Genomic DNA, 20,781 nt, shown 5'->3' with positions numbered 1-20,781 from the left:
ACTCCCCGTGGCCCGAGGCTGTCAGGGCCGCACGCTCTTTTTCTTCCGGTTTCCCCAGACTGAGCCCCTGCCGACTTTTGTGCCGCGGTTAGTCGCTCAGTCGTGTCCGACTCTTTGCGACTCCATCCATGGACTGTAGCCCGCCAGGAGGATTCTCCAGGCAAGAATACTGGAGTGGGTTGCCATGCCTTCTTCCAGGGGATCGTCCCAACCCAGGGATCGAACCCAGGTCTCCAGCATTGCCAGCAGATTCTTTACCAACTGAACCATCAGGGAAGCCCGCAGACTTACTTGCACCGACCTAAATTCCAGGCTTCCCGGCTTCTTCCCTACAGTCTCCACTCACCACGGTGGGAGCCAGCCCCAGGGATGAAAGGGGTGGGTCGCCAGGATGAAAACAGCCAATGGAAGACTTCACTGTGTGCGGATCCTAACAGGGTCTGCTCACCAGCAGGAGGACAACCTCACCTAGCGGCTGGGGCCAGCTCCTGCGCAGGTGGACACCTGCCCTTACCAGCCCAGAATCATCCTCCCCTACCCAGTAGCGACGCCTGGTTGCCAGGGGGATGTGCTTCTTCCTTTGTGAGGTAGACTGGTTCTAGAACCCCAGAGCTGGAGGGAGCCCTGGCCTCTTCTGTTTCTGACTCCTCTTTCCTATCTGAAGAGATGGGGGTGCCCAGAGAGGTGATCCGAATTTCTCATTGATTTACCTGCGAAGACTGGCTAAGAACCTGGGGGGTTCAACTGCCTCCTTTGTGCTGTTTTCTTTTCATCTCTGAGCCAGATGTTAACATCCACTGAGTCCTACTAAAGTTCAGGAAAATAAAGACAAAAACAAAACAAAACAAAAACGGAAGATAGACTGAAGGAGGTAGAAAGAACAACTCAATCTGTTCACGCACATGTCTAGAGAGATCTGCCAAGGTCAAAGGCCTTGCTTCATAACATGGTGCTAACTAGCATCACAGAGGATTCTTCTCCTCTTTCAGGAGATATCATGTGATTAAATTTACCACCCGTCTCCCTTACAAAGAACAAGTCAATCAACCCCAAAGTCAGACATCTAAACTCAAAGTCATCATTTAAATTAATTTGTCAGGTAGAGCTGGTCCTGGCTGCTTGCTCGCTGGGCGGTTTCCAGGAGCTTATGCTGCTCTGTCCCCACCTGAAGAAAGGGCCTCATCTCGGCTGTTCCAGCAGCCCTGGGGCAAAGCCTGGTTTTCTTCTGGGGACACAGACACTGCCTATAGGAAAAAGTCCCAATTCTTGGCACTCAAAGTTCTGTTCAACTTGGTCCTAACCTCTTCTGGAAACTTCTCTCCCCCACCCTCCTGGCCCACCCCAAGAGCCCATGATCTGATGTAGATCAGATGTAGTCTCTGCTCTCTAGATTATCCTCTCATATTTTAGTACTGATGTTCCCTTCAGCTGCAGTTTCTTCCCCAACTTGTCTACTCACTGAAATCCTCTCTTTCTCACTGACGATTTCACTGATGACTCCAACCCTGTAAGCAACTTTTCCCTGCTCTGAATTCTGATCATGTCCAAACTAATGCTGTCCAAGAGAAATAAAATGCAAGCCACATATGTTCACTTTGCTAGTAGCCACATTAAAAAAGGGAAAAGCAGCAATTAAATTACTTTTAATACTTAAATAACCCAATACATATAGAATATTAACATTTCAGCATATAATCAGTATAAAAAGTTATTAATGAGAGACAGCATTCCATAAATGAAAGATCCTTCTATATAGCACAGGGAACTGTATTTAATGTCATATATATGTATATTATATACATAACTGATTCACTTTGCTGTGTACCAGGAACTAACACATTGTAAATCCACTGTACTTCAATTTTTAAAACTTAAAAAAAAAGAAGACCTAAAGACAGTATTCCTTACTTCATACGAAATCTTTGAAGTCTGGTGTGTACTTGCCATCTTAGTTAGGATTCTCCACATTTCAAGTGCTTAATAGCCACAAGCGGCTAGTGGCTACATACTGGGCAGTGTAGAACTAGCCCACTCATTTAACACTTTTCACTTCCTGCCTTACAACATTAGTCACATTGGTTTTGTGGGTCTTTATCATCATTATAGTCAACTGTTGAGTGACTGCTATAGAAAGTTGAGAGCTTGTTCCCTTCTCTGAAGAACCTCGCCTTGAGATACTCCTAGCAGTACTCCAACTGTTTGGTCTCCAGACACCTTTATACTCTTAAAAAAAATTGTTGACAATCCCAAAGAATTTTTGTGTATTTCTATTCTGTATTCATTTTTAATTATTGTACTCAAAATTAACTCTGAAAAAAAGTTAAAACATCTATTCACTTAAAATTATAGTCATAAACCCATTATGTGCTAAACATTTTAAAATGGAAAACAAGCACATTTTCCAACAGACAGGCAAAATAGAAGACTGGCGTTGATTTATATTTTTAAAAATCTCTTTAATGTCTGATTTGAGAAAAGACAGCCGCTTCTGCATTTAATTTATTGCAAAATATTGTTTTGCTTAAAGTATCTGAAGAAAATATGCAGTCACATAGATATGTAACTAGAAAAGGGAAGAACATTTTAATAGCTTTTTCAGATAATGTTGGTATTCTTTGGTACCACACCAAAACTCAACAAGTGGTAAGCCCTTAAGAGTTAGTTGTATTGTGGATTGTGAAGCTGTATCAGCAAACTTTACATATATTGTTACATTAAAATCCATTGGTACACCTTGTTTTCTGAATTGAACTCAACCCACTCAGAATTTTGTAATATCACACATTGTTCAGTTTGAAAAATATTGGTCCACTGAATTACACAATTCTTCCAAATGCTGACACATTTCATCATACAATAACAGAAAATCACGGTAGTTAACATCACCACTGATCTCTTCAGAAAAGTATTTTAAGTGTTCTTGTTTAGTCACTAAGTTGGGTCTGACTCTTTTCAACACCAAGGGCTGTAGCCCACCAGCCTGCTCTGTCCATGGGATTTCTCATGCAAGAATACTGGAGTAGGTTGCCATTTTCTTCTCCAAGGGATGTCCTTGACCCAGGGATCAAACCCATGTCTCCTGCATTGGCAGGCAGATTCTTCACTGCTGAGCTACCAGGGAAGCCCCATTTTAAGTATTAGGAAGCTGTTAAATTCATGATGACAGATATAAGTTTTCCAAACTTGCTTAAAAGCTCCAGTTTTGTTAATGGCAATAGATATTGCCAACTGTTCTCCTTGAAGTGATAGCTCACTTTGTTTTCAGGAAAATGTCTTCCAAATACCCAAGTCTTCATAGCCATAGTCAGTTATTTTTTTCAAGTAAAAATGTCCAGGACAGTGGGTGGGCAACTTAAAGAATCACATTATTGCTTTTCTTTGAAGTGACCATTGTATATTAGTATGTGTATATCCCATTTCATCACACAGAATATTAAAGAGACATGGATTCAAGATCTGAGACTTAATACAATTAATATGTTTTCCTGCTTTATTGAAAATTCTTAACTCAAACTGGCATTTAAAAATTTTTAGTGGCTTCCATGGTGGTCCAGTCATTAAGGAATATTCTTATTCCTTAATGGGATCCCTGGCCCAAGCAGATCCCACATGCCCATGCACCACAACTACTGAGCCCACCGGCTGCAACCAACTCCAGCCTGTGCTGCACAAGAGAGGCCTCCACAGTGAGGCATCTCATCTCACAATGGGATGCCTCGTCTCACAGTGAGGTGCCTCCGAAGCCAGAGAAAGCCCGTGCACAGCAGCAAAGACCCAGCGCAGCCAATAAATAATTAAGTAAATAGAAATTGAAGTGCATGGTGGTGAAGAATGCAGTGACTACTAGGATAATTTGGCACCGCAGCCTTGGTTCATTCCAAGGCACCAACATTACCCATCATGGCTTTGGTGCTATCCGTGTAGATGTCAACAAAGTGAAAAGGCAAACCAGTATTATTATGAAATAGTGCCACCCTGGAGGACAGCCTGAAAAGACCTGGAGGACTACTCTCAGGGGTCCTCAGACAACACTTTCAGAGTCCTTGCTTCATGCACCATCTCCTGTCTACTGTAGTCAGTTACCCAGAGTTATAGATCATAAGGGAATCTCCACTCAAATGAACACTGTCTCTTGGTTCAAACATATGCTTAAGCTCTGGTTCCTTTCCTATTTCATGAACTAACAGGTTTCTAAGAAAGGGTGTCTCTATATCTCCCTTGCTTCTCTTCCTTAGAATTAAATGTAAAAAGCTAGGTTCCCAATTTCTTGACCCTATGCTGGCCTTGGCCTCATCAGCGCCTCAGTCAGAAACAAACAAAACAAAAACAGAAAACCTCAAACCAACCTTCCCCAAAACAATTCAAGGCAAATCAAACAAAAGCATTCTAAAGTGAAATCCCCCCATAAAGTTTCCCAAACCCAAAGACCTTCAGAGATTTCTCTCCACTTTAAATTGTCCCCTAACTGCCCTCTTAAAAGCCCTGCTGCTGTTTGTTGTTGGTTTGCCTCATCTTAAGACAGAAATACCAGATTATAGACTTCCCGAAAAATAGATTCTAGTACTCATTTTGCCACTTTCTAGCAGTACAAAGTTGGATTAGCTACCTAACCTCTGAGTTCCAAACTACCCATAAAAATGGCGATATTATAGCCCACACAAAATTGCTGAGAAGATTCAAAGGTCTAATTTCAGCAATGAGATAAGGAAAAATGCTCAGTAGCTGTTGTGAATAGAATAATAAACAGAGCCAGATTATAAGAAACTTTGGAGGTCACTAGGTTAATAAACTCCATCTTCCCTTCCCCCTGGTTGTACAGACAGGGTCTCAAATGGAGATGGGATGAAGACAGGTAAAGTGAGGTAAGCAGGTTCACTTCTATAAGTCGGTGGCAGAAAGGATTCAGTCCGTTCTTCTGACTGCTTTTTCCACTATGCTCAGGAGAGCTGTTTGTTTTGGAGGCCATGAGACAGGAAGAGAAGGGGTGTCACTTTCCCTCCACGGGATACAAGCCACTTCCACCTTCTCCCCATTTCTTATACAAATAACATAAACATTTGTTTGTTTTTATTTTTGTGGTAGCACCTCACCTCTCTGTCTAAACTTCCTCTCTTGTGTGTCCCAAGGGAACAGGGGTAGGTTGGATCTGATTAGACCGACAGAACGCATACACACAGAAAGATACACTGGATTCCAAGGTAGCTGGTATCAAACAAGAGGTACACAGGATTATTGGAACAAGGCAGTCTGGTGTGGGTCTTACCAGCTCATCTGTGTGTAGGTCACTCAAGCTCCATCAAAAAGCAGAGAGAATGCCTTGTGTTAAGGGCTTCAGTTCAGTTCAGCTCAGTCGCTCAGTCGTGTCCGACTCTTTGCAACCCCATGGACTGCAGCACGCTGGGCCTCCCTGTCCATCACCAACTCCTGGAGTTTACTTAAACTCATGTCCATCGCATCAGTGATGCCATCCAACCATCTCATCCTCTGTCGTCCCCTTCTCCTCCTGCCTTCAATCTTTCCAAGCATCAGGGTCTTTTCAAATGAGTCAGCTCTTCACATCATGTGGCCAAAGTATTGGAGTTTCAGCTTCAGCATCAGTCTTTCCAATGAATATTCAGGACTGATTTCCTTTAGGATGGACTGGTTGGATATCCTTGCAGTCCAAGGGACTCTCAAGAGTCTTCTCCAATGCCACACTTCAAAAGCATCAATTCTTCGGCGCTCAGCTTTCTTCACAGTACAACTCTCCATACATGACTACTGGAAAAACGATAGCCTTGACTAGTTGGACCTTTGTTGGCAAAATAATGTCTCTGCTCTTTAAGATGCTATTTAGGTTGATCATAACTTTTCTCCCAAGGAGTAAGCGTCTTTTAATTTCATGGCTGCAGTCACCATCTGCAGTGATTTTGGAGCCCAAAAAAGTAAAGTCTGATACTGTTTCCACTGTTTATCCATCTATTTGCCATGAAGTGATGGAACTGGGTTGCCATGATCTTTGTTTTCTGAATGTTGAGCTTTAAGACAACTTTTTCACTCTCCTCTTTCACTTTCATCAAGAGGCTCTTTAGTTCCTCTTCACTCTCTGCCATAAGGGTGGTGTCATCTGCATGTCTGAGGTTATTGATATTTCTCCCAGCAATCTTGATTCCAGCTTGTGCTTCTTCCAGCCCAGCATTTCTTATGATGTACTCTGCATATAAGTTAAATAAGCATGGTGACAATATACAGCCTTGATGTACTCCTTTTCCTATTTGGAACCAGTCTGTTGGTCCATGTCCAGTTCTAACTGTTGCTTCCTGACCTGCATATAGGTTTCTCAAGAGGCAGGTCAGGTCGCCTGGTATTCCCATCTCTTTCAGAATTTTCCACAGTTTGTTGTGATCCACACAGTCAAAGGCTTTGGCGTAGTCAATAAAGCAGAAATAGATGTTTTTCTGGAACTCTCTTGCTTTTTTGATAATCCAGTGGATGTTGGCAATTTGATCTCTGGTTCCTCTGCCTTTTCTAAAACCAGCTTGAACATCTGAAAGTTCACGGTTCACATATTGCTGAAGCCTGGCTTTGAGAATTTTGAGCATTACTTTACTAGCATGTGAGATGAGTACAGTTATACGGTAGTTTGAACATTTTTTGGCATTGCCTTTCTTAGGGATTGGAATGAAAACTGACCTTTTCCAGTCCTGTGGCCACTACTGAATTTTCCAAATTTGCTGGCATATTGAGTGCAGCACTTTCACAGCATCATCTTTTAGGATTTGAAATAGCTCAATTGGAATTCCATCACCTCCACTAGCTTTGTTCATAGTGATGCTTCCTAAGACCCACTTGGCTTCGCATTCCAGGATGTCTGGCTCTAGGTGAGTGATCACACCATCGTGATTATCTGGGTCATGAAGATCTATTTTGTACAGTTCTTCTGTGTATTCTTGCCACCTCTTCTTAATATCTTCTGCTTCTGTCAGGTTCATACCATTTTTGTCCTTTATTGAGCTGTTTCATTGCATGAAATGTTCCCTTGGTATCTTTAATTTTCTTGAAGAGATCTCTAGTCTTTCCCATTCTATTGTTTTCCTCTATTTCTTTGCACTGATCACTGAGGAAGGCTTTCTTTTTTTAAATTTTTTTATTTTTAAGTATTTATTTTTTAATTGGATGATAATTTCTTTACAATGTTCTGTTCATTTTCTCTGTACAACAATGTGAACCAGTCATAAGGGTACACGTATTCCCTCCTCTTGAGCCTCTTTCCCCTTCCACCCCTCTAGGTCATCACAGAACACCAGACTGAGTTCCTTGTGCTATACAGCAACTTCCCACTCTCCTTACTGTTCTTTGTGAGCCAAGGGCTTTGCAAGCTAAGGGCTTACCTATTTAAAGTCCAATTCCCAATGAGAGTGCTCCCTCTACTGTCCCCTCTAAAGCATTGCAAATTATAAATTTGCCGTCCCCCACCCTCTCTGTCCCCTCACTCCACCCCACCTCCCAACTCCTTACCCACCCCCCCTCCCCTGCAATAGAACTTTTTTTTGGCCACCTGATGGGAGGAGCCGACTCATTGAAATAGACCCCGATAATGGGAAATATAAAAGGTAGAAAGAGGTGACAGCAGAGGGTGAGATGATTGGATAGCCTCACCAACTCAATGGACTTGAGTTTGAGCAAGCTGGTGGAGATAGTGAAGGACGGGGAAGCCTGGTGTGCTGCAGTCTATGGGGTCCTAAGAGTCTGACATGACTGAGTCACTGAATAAAAACAACAAGAACTTTTTCAGCTCTAACTCCTTGGCAGGCAAGGGCTGAGAACTTCACATGCATTGTTTTACCTAATCCTTACAACATACCCCAAGATTAAGTATCATTCTTATCATCAAGTGACGGATAAGGAGACAGATAAGCTTAATGAGGCTGGAGGATCTGGTAAATCTTAATCAGATAATAAGGGAACAGTTTCAGGATTCAAACACTGGTCTGTCTTACTCCAGAAACACTTGTAACCATTCACCTTTACTAAAAACAAAAACCTTAGCTGCTCTGATAATAAAAGCAATAAATTACTCAGAGAGTTAAGGAAGAGGTAAATTTAAGGATCTAAACACAAATTCCAAAGTACACTCATTACATAGTCTATTGGCTAGAGATGATGCATATCCTCTGATTCTCCAGCATTCCTATGGAGCATATAGACAATTAGCCATGCATTTAAAAGTCCGTGATGTATCATGATGATAGGCACATTGCCAACAGTGTTCCAAAACATTTAGAAAATTACATGCTTCTATAGCATCTTGTTTATACTGTACATGAGGTGAGTGTTTCTATTGAGCCACAAATGAGACAATGAAGTTTGACAGCACGCTAGGATATTTGAGTTGTAGACTTTTCCAAAAAAATTCTGCTTGTGTGGCCAGTTAAATAGCCCTTAACCACCCCATTTTATTTTGTGTATTTTTCATATGCAATTCTCTCTAGACTGAATATTTAGGGAGTCAGAACTAAATGTTAGTGTTCTTTGTGTTTCAGTGTTCAGCTCAGTGCCTGGAACAGAGCAGGTTTTCAAGAAATGTTTACTGAACAGAAGAGCTGATGAAGGACTCCATCATCAAAGTCTGATCTGAGAAGGGCTCTTTCTAGTGACTTTCCTTGTTGAGTCCCTTCATCCCCGCCTAGGTTGATTCTACACTTGATTATTATAACATCTCATGTTTATATGTTTATTAGTAGTTTTGTTGTTGTTGTTCAGTCACTAGGTCATGTCTGACTCTTTGTGACCCCATGGACTGCAGCACACCAGGCTTCCTTGTTCCTCACCATCTCCCAGAATTTGTCCAAGTTCATGTTTAATGAGTCAGTGAGACCATCCAACCATCTCATCCTCTGCCACCCTCTTCTCCTTTTGCCTTCGATCTTTCCCAGCATCAGGATCTTTTCCAGTGACTCAGCTCTTCACGTCAGGTAGCCAAAGTATTGGAGTTTCAGCATCAGTCCTTCCACTGAGTGTTCAAGGTTGATTTTCCTTAGGATTGACTAGCTTGATCCCCTTGCTGTCCAAGGGACTCTCAAGAATCTTATCCAGTACCACAGCTTGAAAGCATCAGTTCTTCAGTGCCCATCCTTCTTTATGGTCTAACTCTTACATGGCTTTGACCATGTAAGACCATGGCTTTGACTATATGGACTTTTGTTGGCAAAGTGAAGTCTTTCCTTTTTAATATGCTATCTAGGTTTATCTTAGCCTTCTTTTCAAGAAGTAAGTGTCTTCCAATTTCATGACTGCAATTTGATGTGTGTTAATTCTATTTGAATATCAAGGTAAAGAGAATAAGTGATCTTTCAATTTCTCTCTTTCTTATTCTCTCAAATATTTTAGGGAGAGAATGATCTTTCCTTAGGAAAAGAGTTTGGTTACGCTGTTTGGGGTGATAGAAAAAGTAAAAAAAAACAGCTAAAGGACTCCACTTAAAGACATAAATAAAAATTGGGACAATGGAATAGATAGGAGAGAAAAATAAGAAAGGAAAGGAAAGAGGAAGAAGATACAGGAAGGTAAAGGAAGCTGAAAATGGGGAAAGAATGGGAGAGAGAACAAAACATGGCATAAAACTTGCCTCAAATACTCTTCATTTCCTTCAATATCGCTGCAACAAAAACCATACTGATCATTCATGAAGTCTGGGGGGATGGAGGAGGTGTGCAACAGAGACAAAAAATAACTTGATATAGATCATTAGACACGGGTCATTAGACTCCACTGCCCAAAACTTTCCATTGACCCCCATTTTGAAGCAAATCAATTAGACCAACTAAAGGCAGCACTCAATGGAAGGCATCCAAAATTAGTCAATAGAAAATGTATCATCTTCCCTCAGGGTAGTACAAGACCACATGGTTCTCTGATGACCAGGGAAAAATTGTAGTTTGTCTGGGAAGTTCTAACTCATCTGCCATACTTACCGTACGTTTCACCTTTGGACGTCCATTTATTTCAGTCTTTACAAAATTCCCTTAATGGAAAAAAAAATCTTCAATTCCCTGAAAGACTGTAAAAGGCACCTGAAAGAGTTCTTTGATCAAAAAGATAAAAAGTTTGGGAAGATGGAATTATGAAGTTGCCTGAAAAATGGCAGAAGGTCATGGAACAAATTGGTTAATACCTCATTCAGCAAAGTTATTGGTGAAAATGAAAACTGTCTTTTATTCCTACTTAAAAAACTGAAGGAGAGTTTTGGCCAACCCAATATTTTCTTTTGTGTGAACTTTGATAGTTTGTATAATTCAAAAAATTTATCCATTAATGTGATCCCTACCAAATTATGCATGACATTTTTCACTAAACTAGAATAAATAACCCTAAAATTTATATGGAACCAAAAAAAAAAAAGAATTGCTGCTAAAGCCTGAGGAAAAAGAACAAAGCTGGAGGCCCAAAACTTGACTTCAGATGATATGACAAAGCTACAGTAATCAAAACAGTGAATCAGAACTTCCCAGTCAAGCTGCAACAGTTTTTGCCTGGTCATCAAGGAAGCATGTGATCTTGTGCTCCACTGATGGAAGACAATGCATTTTCTTTTGGCTCATTTTGGATGCTTTTCATCAAGTGCTGCCTCAGTTGGTCTAACTGATTTGCTTCAATAAATCAGTTCAGAAATAAATCCACACACCTATGGTCAATTAATCTTTAACAAAGAAAGCAAGAAAATAAAATGGAGAAAAAAAAGTTTGATCAGCAAGTGGTGGTGGGCAAGTGGGACAGCCACATGTAAATCAATGAAGCTAGAACACTTCCTCGTACCCTGCACAAAAATACTTGAGATGGATTAAAGACTTAAATATAAGACCTGACACCAGAATATTACTAGAAGAGAACACAGGCAAAACATTCTCTGACATAAATCATACCAATGTTTTTTAGGTTCATCTCACAAGGCAATAGAAATAAAAGCAAAAATGAACAAGTGGGACCTAATGAAACTTGTAAGCTATTTTACAGCAAAGGAAACCATAAACAAAAAGCAATTTACAGGTTGGGAGAAAAAATTTGCAAATGATGCGACCAAGAAGAGTTTGATTTCCAAAGTATGCAAACATCTCATACCACTCAATAACAAAAAGAAACAACCCAATCAAAAAAGAGAGAAAAGATCTAAATAGACATTCTTCAAAGAAGACATCCAGATGGCCAATAGGCACATGAAAGATGCTCAATATCACTAATTATTAGAGAAATGCCAAACAAAACTGCAACAAGGTACCTGAAACATTCTCACACTAGTCAGAATGGCCATCATTAAAAAGTCTACAAATAATAAATGCTGGAGATGTGGAGAAAAGGGAACACTCCTACATTGTTGGTAGGAATATAAATTGGTACAGTCACTATGGAAAACTGTACGAAGATTCCTTAAAAAACTAAAAATACAGTGACCATATAATCCAGCAATCCCACTCTAGGGCACATATCTAGAGAAAACCGTATCAAAAAGATACGTGCACTCCAATGTTTACTGCAACACTATTCATAATAGCCCAGACCTGGAAACAACCTAATTGTTCATCAACAGATGAATGGATAAAGATATGGTATATATACACAATGGAATACTACTCAGTCATAAAAATGAATGAAATAATGCTATTTGCAGCAACATAAATGCACCTAGAGATGATCATACTAAGTGAAGTAAGTCAAAGACATATCACCTACATGGGGAATCTAAAAAAATAATAAAAATGAACTTACTTACAAAACAAAAATAGACTCAGATATAGAAAACAAACTTATGGTAACCAAAGCAGGGGGGAAGTGAAAGTAATAGTTGCTCAGCTATGTCCAGCTCTCTGTGACCCCACAGACTGTAGCCTACCAGCTCCTCTGTCCATGGAATTCTCCAGGCAAGAATACTGGAATGAGTAGCCATTCCCTTCTCCAGGGGATCTTCCCCACCCAGGGATCAAACCAGTGTCTCCTGCATTGCAGGCAGATTCTTTAAAGGGAAAGGGGAAGAGGCATAAATTGGGAGTATGGGATTAACAGATGCACAGTACCATATATCCAAATAGATAAACAACAAAGATTTACTCTATAGCACAGGGAACATATTCAGTATTGTGTTCTAAATTATAATGGGAAATAATAAAGAAAGAATATAGATAAATACATGTATGCATGTGTATGGGATTTGTCACTCAGTTGTGTTTGACTCTTTGAAACCCTATGAATTGTAGCCCACCAGGCTCCTCTGTCCATGGGGATTCTCCAGGCAAGAATACTGGAGTGAGTTGCCATGCCTACTTCCAGAGGGGATTTTCCCAACCCAGGGATCGAACCTGTGTCTCCTGTCTCCTGCATTGGTAGGTGGGTTCTCCACCACTAGTGCCACCTGGGAAGCCCATATACATGTATATGTATAAACAAATCACTTTGTTATATATGCCTGAAACTTATACAATATTATAAAACAGCTATACTTCAATTTGAAAAATTATCTTTTTTATATAAATAGTTCCAATTATAGACATGAAGTTGTTCATGTTCTCTTCTTGCTCTTTTTAATATCTGTAGGATATGTATAATGTCACCTCTGTCAGTTCTGATACCGATAGTTTATATCTTCTTTTTTCCATAACAATCTAGCTAGATTATCAATTTTATTGATCGTATCAAAAACAAGCTTTTGATTTCATTGATTTTCTCTGTTTTTCTGTTATTTCATTGACCTCTGTTCTGGCTTTTTAAATTTCCTTTCTTCTGTTTACTTTGGTTTCAATTCACATTTTTTATGTATCTTAAGGTGGATGCTTAGATCATTGATTGGATCTTTCTTCTTTCCTAGTACGGTGCAAGTTGCTCAGTCCAACTCTTTGGGACCCATGGACTATACAGTTCATGGAATTCTCCAGGCCAGAATAATGAAGAGGGTAGCCATTCTCTTCCCCAGGGGATCCTCCCAACCCAGGGATCGAACCCAGGTCTCCTGCATTGCAGGCTATTTCTTTACCAGCTGAGCCACAGGGAAGACCAAGAATACTGCAGTGGGTAGCCTAACCCTTCTCCAGAGGATCTTCCCAACTTAGGAAGCGAATTGGGGTCTCCTGCATTGAAGGCAGATTCTTTACCAGCTGAGCTTACCAGGGAAGCCCCAGTGTAAAAAGAGCAAGAAGAGAACGTGAACAACTTCATGTCTATAATTGGAACTATTTATATAAAAAAGATAATTTTTTAATATTATTTTTTATATCTGTAGGATATGTATAATGTCACCTCTGTCAGTTCTGATACCGATAGTTTATATCTTCTTTTTTCCATAACAATCTAGCTAGATTATCAATTTTATTGATCATATCAAAAACAAGCTTTTGATTTCATTGATTTTCTCTGTTTTTCTGTTATTTCATTGACCTCTGTTCTTCCATCCTGGGGTCAGGAAGATCCCCTGGAGAAGGAAATGGCAACCTACTCCAGTATTCTTGCCTGGAAAATCCCATGGACAGAGGAGCTTGGCGGGCTGTAGTCCACGGGGTCCTATATAGTCGGACATGACTGAATCAACTTGATCTTATTATTATCAGAAGAGTATTGAAATCTTCAGCTATAATTCTGGATTTGTCTATTTTCCTCTTGGTTCTGTTCTCTTTTTTCATGTTTTAGAAGCACTAAGTGCATAAACACTTAAGATTATTTTGTCCTTTTGATGATTTACCCTTTTATCATTATGAAATCCCTCTTTATCTGTGTTTTGCTCTGATAATGCATATTGCTCTGAAGGCTCCTTTGTCTTTTATTTATATAGCCACTTCAGTTTTCTTTGATTCACATTAACGTGGTATATAATTTCCCTGATATTTTACTTTTAACTACTTATTAATATTTGAAGCTGGTTTCTTGCAGGTACCCTATCACTGGGTCTTGCCTTTTTTTAACCAGTTGGCCAGTTTCCGCTATTATCATGTACTTGTGTTATCATGTACATGTATTATGGACTTCCTCCACTCTGGCTGTTGGGAGTATGTTGGGACTATGCCCAGTCCTCTGTGAACTCCAGAAATTGTTCCACCCTCTCCTTTCTAGTGGTTTATCCCCCCAACTTTGGGTAATTGCATCACATACAGATACTGATCAGTACTCAGCTGAAGAGTCAAGGGGCACCTTCTACAGTCTCCTTTCTGGTGTTCAGCCCTCTGGATTCTAGCCAACTTGGCCTCCCCAAACTCTCAACTCCAGGGGACCTGCCAGGCTGTGTCTGAGTTCCCTCTTACTGTGCTGCAGCCTGGAAATTTTGTCCTTTTTAAAAATAAGCTAGGGCAATCATAAAAATTCCTTCATTTTTTCACTCTTCTCAGGGAATATTGTTCTCTTGCACTGCCTGTTCACTATGTCTGAAAACCATTGTTTCACATATTTTTCAGCTTTTTCAAAGTTGTTTAAAGCAGGAGGGTAAATCCACACATGGAAGATTTGCCAGATTTAGCAAAACACAAGGCAAAAAAAAAACAAAAACAAAAACCAAAAAGGCCAAAAAACCCCAAAAAACTACAAAGAAAGACTCTTTTAAATCTGAATATCAGACCAACAGCAAATACTTTTTATTATAACCCATACTTACAGTATAATTATATCTGAAATTAAAATTTAATGGGACTTCTTGGATTTTATCTGGTGACCTTAATCCCTGTTAATCCATCAAGTCCGAAGCAAAAGTCCCCAGAGACTCCTTTAGGTACAGGAGCTGTATTCTTGTTTGTAAATCCACTCACTTCAGTATGAAATATTCACTAAGCTCCTACACTGCACTCATCAGAATGAGAATCCTGTAGGGAGGGATCTCCTTGCAGAGATACCAAATTGACAGCAAAGACCAAATAAGCATATATAAGACTAATAAATTCTGTTGACCTATAATACTAAGCATGAATGCCACAGGAATTCAGAAGAGTTAAAGACCAAGATGAACTGAAGTAGCCAGAAAACTCAGGAGACATGGTTAACAAGAAAACGTGAAGGATGGAAAAGTTATACTCAGACAGGGGAGGAACAATGGTGCTCAGTCTGCCTGAGGAAGTAAGACACAGATGTGGGATAGGGTCAGCATCATTCTGGACAGTGAAAACAGGAACCTGCACAGAAGTGCTGTGGAAGAGTCATTATAAACAAGTGAGCTGGTCTCAGGGCCTCTGAGAAGAGCTATCAGCTGGTCCACTGCACAAGGGGAACTGGCTGGGAGGATGGGTGAGAACTGAAATCTACAAAGCGTCAATTTCCAAGCTGCCAGCCTCTGTGCCGGAGCTCATCCAGTCAGAGTAAGGGAAGACTTTCCTAACTTTCAGGTTGTTAGGGAACATCTGAGGCTCTGGGTGGCAGCCTTGGTGCCTTCCTTCTGAGTAGTCACAGTATAATTACCTCTGGACAGCTGACCCAGATTGTTCAGTGTGAGTACCCCTGTGGGGAGAGGTAGGTGGAGATGTTGGAAGGCGCATCATCTCCTAAGCAAGAGCATTTCTCTCCTGGGCTACTAGGGGGGGAAAATGAGTGCAAAGGGAAAGCAAGAAATGTGATATTATGGTTGGAGGGAGCAGAATAGGTTAGTGAGATGAAGCTGATTGGGGCTGTGGATGAGTATTTTGATAGGACCCTTTGGAAGTGCAGCACCAGCCCCCAGTGGTCTGTATATTAACAGCAAGCTATCCAATGAAGAATGAGTGAGGGAGAGATGGGTTGGGAGTTTGGGGTTAACAGATGCAATCCATTATATATAGAATGTATAAATAAGGTCCTACTGTATAGCACAGGGAGTTATAGTCAATATCCTGTGAGAAATCACAGTGGAAAAGAAGATTTTAAAAGAATATATAAATATACATTCTTATATGTATATGTTATATGCATGTACATGTATAACAATCACTTTGCTGTACAGCAGAAATTAACACATCATTGTAACTCAAAGGTACGCCATTTAAAAGAATGAAAGAAGAAGAAGAATGGCCTTAAATCCAGTGCTGTGAATTCAAAGGCCTCTTGGGGCAGGAAGATAATGTGCTTGTGGAGAAGCTATCTAACAGATAGCTTTTTTCTCTGGAAAAGTTTTTCAGAAGAAGCTGCAAATCTAGATTTTTAAGAAAAAATCTCCTGAATTTCAATTGTCAGTTCAGCTCAGTTCAGTCACTCAGTCGTGTCCGACTCTTTGCAACCCCATGAATCGCAGCACGCCAGGCCTCCCTGTCCATCACCAACTCCTGGAGTTTACTCAAACTCATGTCCATCGAGTCGATGATGCCATCCAGCCATCTCATCCTCTGTCGTCCCCTTCTCCTCCTGCCCCCAATCCCTCCCAGCATCAGGGTCTTTTCCAATGAGTCAATTCTTTGCATGAGGTGGCCAAAGTACGGGAGTTTCAGCTTCAGCATCAGTCTTTCCAATGAACACCCAGGACTGATCTCCTTTAGGATGGACTGGTTGGATGTCCTTGCAGTCCAAGGGACTCTCAAGAGCCTTCTCCAACACCACAGGTCAAAAGCATCAACTTTTCAGCACTCAGCTTTCTTCACAGTCCAACTCTCACATCCATACGTGACTACTGGAAAAGCCATAGCCTTGACTAGATGAACCTTTGTTGGCAAAGTAATGTCTCTGCTTTTTAATATACTATCTAGGTTGGTCATAACTTTCCTTCCAATGAGGAAGCATCTTTTAATTTCATGTCTGCAATCACTGAACATCTGCAGTGATTTTGGAGCATCAAAAATTAAGTCTGACACTGTTTCCACTGTCTCCCCATCTATTTCTTATGGGATGATGGGACCAGATGCCATGATCTTAGTTTTCTGAATGTTGAGCTTTAAGCCAACTTTTTCACTCTCCTCTTTCACTTTCATCAAGAATCTTTTTAGTTCCTCTTCACTTTCTGCCATAAGGGTGGTGTCATCTGCATATCTGAGGTTATGATATTTCCCCCGGCAATCTTGATTCCAGCTTGTACTTCTTCCTGCCCAGCATTTCTCATGATGCCCAGCATTTCTGCATATAAGTTAAATAAGCAGGGTGACAATATACAGCCTTGACGTACTCCTTTTCCTATTTGGAACCAGTCTGTTGTTCCATGTCCAGTTCTAACTGTTGCTTCCTGACCTGCATATAGGTTTCTCAAGAGGCAGGTCAGGCGGTCTGGTATTCCCATCTTTTTCAGAATTTTCCACAGTTTTTTGTGATCCACACAGTCTAAGGCTTTGGCGTAGTCAATAAAGCAGAAATAGATGTTTTTCTGGAACTCTCTTGTTTTTTCAATGATCCAACAGACATTGACAATTTGATCTCTGGTTCCTCTGCCTTTTCTAAAACCAGCTTGAACATCTGGAAGTTCATGGTTCATGCATTTCTAAAGCCTGGCTATGAGAATTTTGAGCATTACTTTACTAGCATGTGAGATGAGAGCAACTGTGTGGTAGTTTGAGCATTCTTTGGGATTGCCTTTCTTTGGGATTGGAATGAAAACTGACCTTTTCCAGTCCTGTGGCCACTGCTGAGTTTTCCAAATTTGCTGGCATATTGAGTGTAGCACTTTCACAGCATCATTTTTTAGAATTTGAAATAGCTCAACTGAAATTCCATCACCTCCACTAGCTTTGTTTGTAGTGATGTTTTCTAAGGCCCACTTGACTTCACATTCCAGGATGTCTGGCTCTAGGTGAGTGATCACACCATCGTGATTATCTGGGTAGGCATAGTTTAAAAATATAAACCTGCCCCCCCACTCGCAAAGGTACATCCCATAATACACAGTGCAGACTTTACACTGTTCTAACCAAATAACACTGCAGGCGTGAATGCTACTAACGTGCCGTATTTCCTGGCCCTAGTCATTCTACACACAGGTACATTATCTACTGGGGGTTCCCCAAAAAGGAAGAGAAAGGGAAGAGGGAAGAAGAGGAGAACCAAGGCAAAAACTACCCAATTTGGCAACATGGATGAATGGATTTTGGAAGACATGAAGTGAAATATCTACTTTCTCTCCCCTCTCATTCATCAGGTTGTTCTTAAAAGGATGAAGTGGGGCTTCCCTGGTGGTCCAGTGGTTAAGAATCTGCCTGCCAGTACAGGGGAGAGGTTCGATCCGCGGTCTGGGAAGATTCCGCATGCTACGGAGCAGCTAAGCCAGCACACCCCGGCTCCCTTCAGCAAGAGAAAGCCCAAGTGCAGAGATGAAGATCCACCACCACAGGGAAAAAAAAAAACAAAAAGAATGAAGCAACAGATGCAGACTTAACTGGAGCAATAGTTTTGTATTTAGTTTCACCACCAAAATTTCAGCCTAGTATTCCTCTCTGGAGATCTGGAGATTATATGTTGTAATGATGAATCATTACAGTAAAAAACCTGTATCACATCTCCACCAGCTTGAAATTCCTTACAACAAGAAAAAAAAAAAAAAACCGCTAAAGCAAAACCTGTGACAAATATCAGATTTGTGAAAAGACTGTCAGCAGTAGGGTACAGCATTTTTTTTCTTCCACGTGTAGAAATGACCAATTGTGCCGTCTAAAACAGAACTAAACTACAGGAAGCTAAACTAGGGCCATCCCTCCCAGGTGGTGCTAGGTGCAAAGACTCTGCTGATAATGCAAGAGACTCAAGAGACCCAGGTGCAAGTTCGATCCCTGGGTAAGGAAGATCCCCTGGAGGAGGGCATGGCAATCCACTCCATTATTCTTGCCTGGAAAATTCCATGGACAGAACAGCCTGGTGGGCTACAGTCCATCAAGTTGCAAGGAGTCGGACATGACTGAGTGACTAAGCACAGAGGCACACAAACTAAACTAGATGCCTCCATGGAAGGTGAACCTGTATCTGCAGCTCCACTGGGTATGAAAATAATGAACTCAGTCTTAAAAATGAAGGATTGCTATCTTCTTTCTCTTAAGAAATACTTGACTTCTCAAATCATTGCTGTTGAGCTGCAGTCAACGTATATCTTGTTTGGCTACTGCCTGCATTGATCTATCTGTGTGAACCACCGAGTTCCTTTCTAGGTTTACGCTATATTAGAGCAATGGTTGGGAGCGGGGAGTCTAATGCACTATTGAAAACACAGTTTTTAATGAAGTGCAATTTTAAGGACAGCCAATCCTATTACCTAAATCTTTCTAGTCACATTGTAAAGATTTTCTCTTCCTTCACCAAATTGAAGGCTACAACATTAAAAAAAGCACCAGAGGGCGCTAGTCTCACAGGGAAACCCACTCACAGACCCACTAAAGATGGAGGCTGCCTCTGAACTTATCTGTAAGCGTTCTTTCCTATTTAAATGAGACAAGTATTCTCTAGGCTTTTGTCATTTGTGAGTGAATAACGACCTTGTTCCTGAGACATCACAAGCTTCACAGAATTAATATACTAGACCTACCGACTTCCTCTATGGCAAGTGTTGTTTTTTTCAGTCACTAAGTTGTGACTCTCTTGTGACCCCGTGGACTGTTGCCCGCCAGGCTCCTCTGTCCAAGGGATTTCCCAGGCAAGAAGACTGGAGCGGGTTGCCATTTCCTTCTCCAGGGGATCTTCTTGACTCAGAGATCAAACCCGCAAGTCCTGCATGTGGGATTCTTTACCACTGAGCCACCTGGGAAGGTCCCATGGCAAGCGGCAACTGTATTGGACAGTACTTTACACAAGGATAGATACGGGGGCAGGATGCGGGAGGAGGCAGAAGGGCAGATGGTGATGTGAACTTAGGTCAAAGAATTGTGGAAATTTATTATTGTTTTTGCTTAATCTGCATACCTGAATGGTGACATTGTCAGGTTCATACCTAGATGAGATCTGAGCCAGGAATTAAGTCAAGTTTTAGATAAAATCTTTGTTTGCACTTGACTTAAGTTTTTCAAGTTTACACAGAATGATACTGCCAAGAGATCAGGAATCTCTTACCTCCTTCCTAATGTTCACCATGTCACCCCACCCCACCCCAAGAAAAGTATATTATCTAATTAAAGGTGATATACTTGCTCTGCAAATGCACCTTCAAGACAAATTCTTTGGCAGTCCTTTCCAGAAAAGGTGTTTCAAATTCTCTCTTTATGGAAATTCCAGCATCACTACTGCTTATTTGCTGATTCGTTGGTTTTTCCAGAGAACTTTCCCTAATAATCCAATTCATTTGTCATACAAAGGCAAGGCCTCTGCATCCACTTCCTCATTTGCCACAAGGAGCAGAAAAATTCACAAGGAAATTTGGGTAGTAGTCATCTTTATCAAGTGTTGCTGTGACATAAAAGATTAATTACTAAAGATAACATTCATCCTCAAAGTACTAAGGTACATGGTGATGTATCCAAAGAGCCAGCTGGCTAGTCAAACTCCCTTTTAGATGGCATTCAGCCTGTAGATTTTCTCAGGGCAGAGAAGCTTGTCATGTTTGGCCATATCGGAAGCAGCCAGTTAACCAGATGTAACATGAAACTTTGACATATTACATAGCAGCAACTTGTACTGTAGGTGTATTGTCCTATCGCCCGCATGCTGCAATACTGCCCCATTGTAAACAAGATGTCTGGCTTAATGGGGATATCCTCTAAAAATATTTAAACTAAAACAGGCTGACATCATAAGGGAAGGCTATATTCCTTGTGTTTGTATTTCTAACTTCCCATGCCATTCCCGAAGAAAGCCACTGGATGTTGCTTAATAATGATAACAATGGATTACATACAGTGGTTGGCAAAGGGAGAACAAATGGTTAGATCATCCAGGCAACTCATCTTTCCAGCCAAGGGCAGAATCCCCAGA

General features: G+C 40.9%; 1 long non-coding RNA gene across 1 annotated transcript; it reads left to right on the top strand.

The window, feature by feature from the left end:
- Nucleotides 1-11,338: 11,338 nt before the first annotated feature.
- On the top strand, nucleotides 11,339-15,844 carry LOC122698177. Its single transcript, XR_006342283.1, has 3 exons — nucleotides 11,339-11,474; nucleotides 15,789-15,791; nucleotides 15,834-15,844. It is a non-coding gene; the product is annotated as an uncharacterized LOC122698177 (long non-coding RNA).
- Nucleotides 15,845-20,781: the final 4,937 nt, after the last annotated feature.

This window comes from Cervus elaphus, chromosome 8, assembly GCF_910594005.1.
Source record: "Cervus elaphus chromosome 8, mCerEla1.1, whole genome shotgun sequence".
NCBI classification, from domain to species: Eukaryota; Metazoa; Chordata; class Mammalia; order Artiodactyla; family Cervidae; genus Cervus; species Cervus elaphus.
This window is presented reverse-complemented; position numbering and strand designations above follow the sequence as displayed.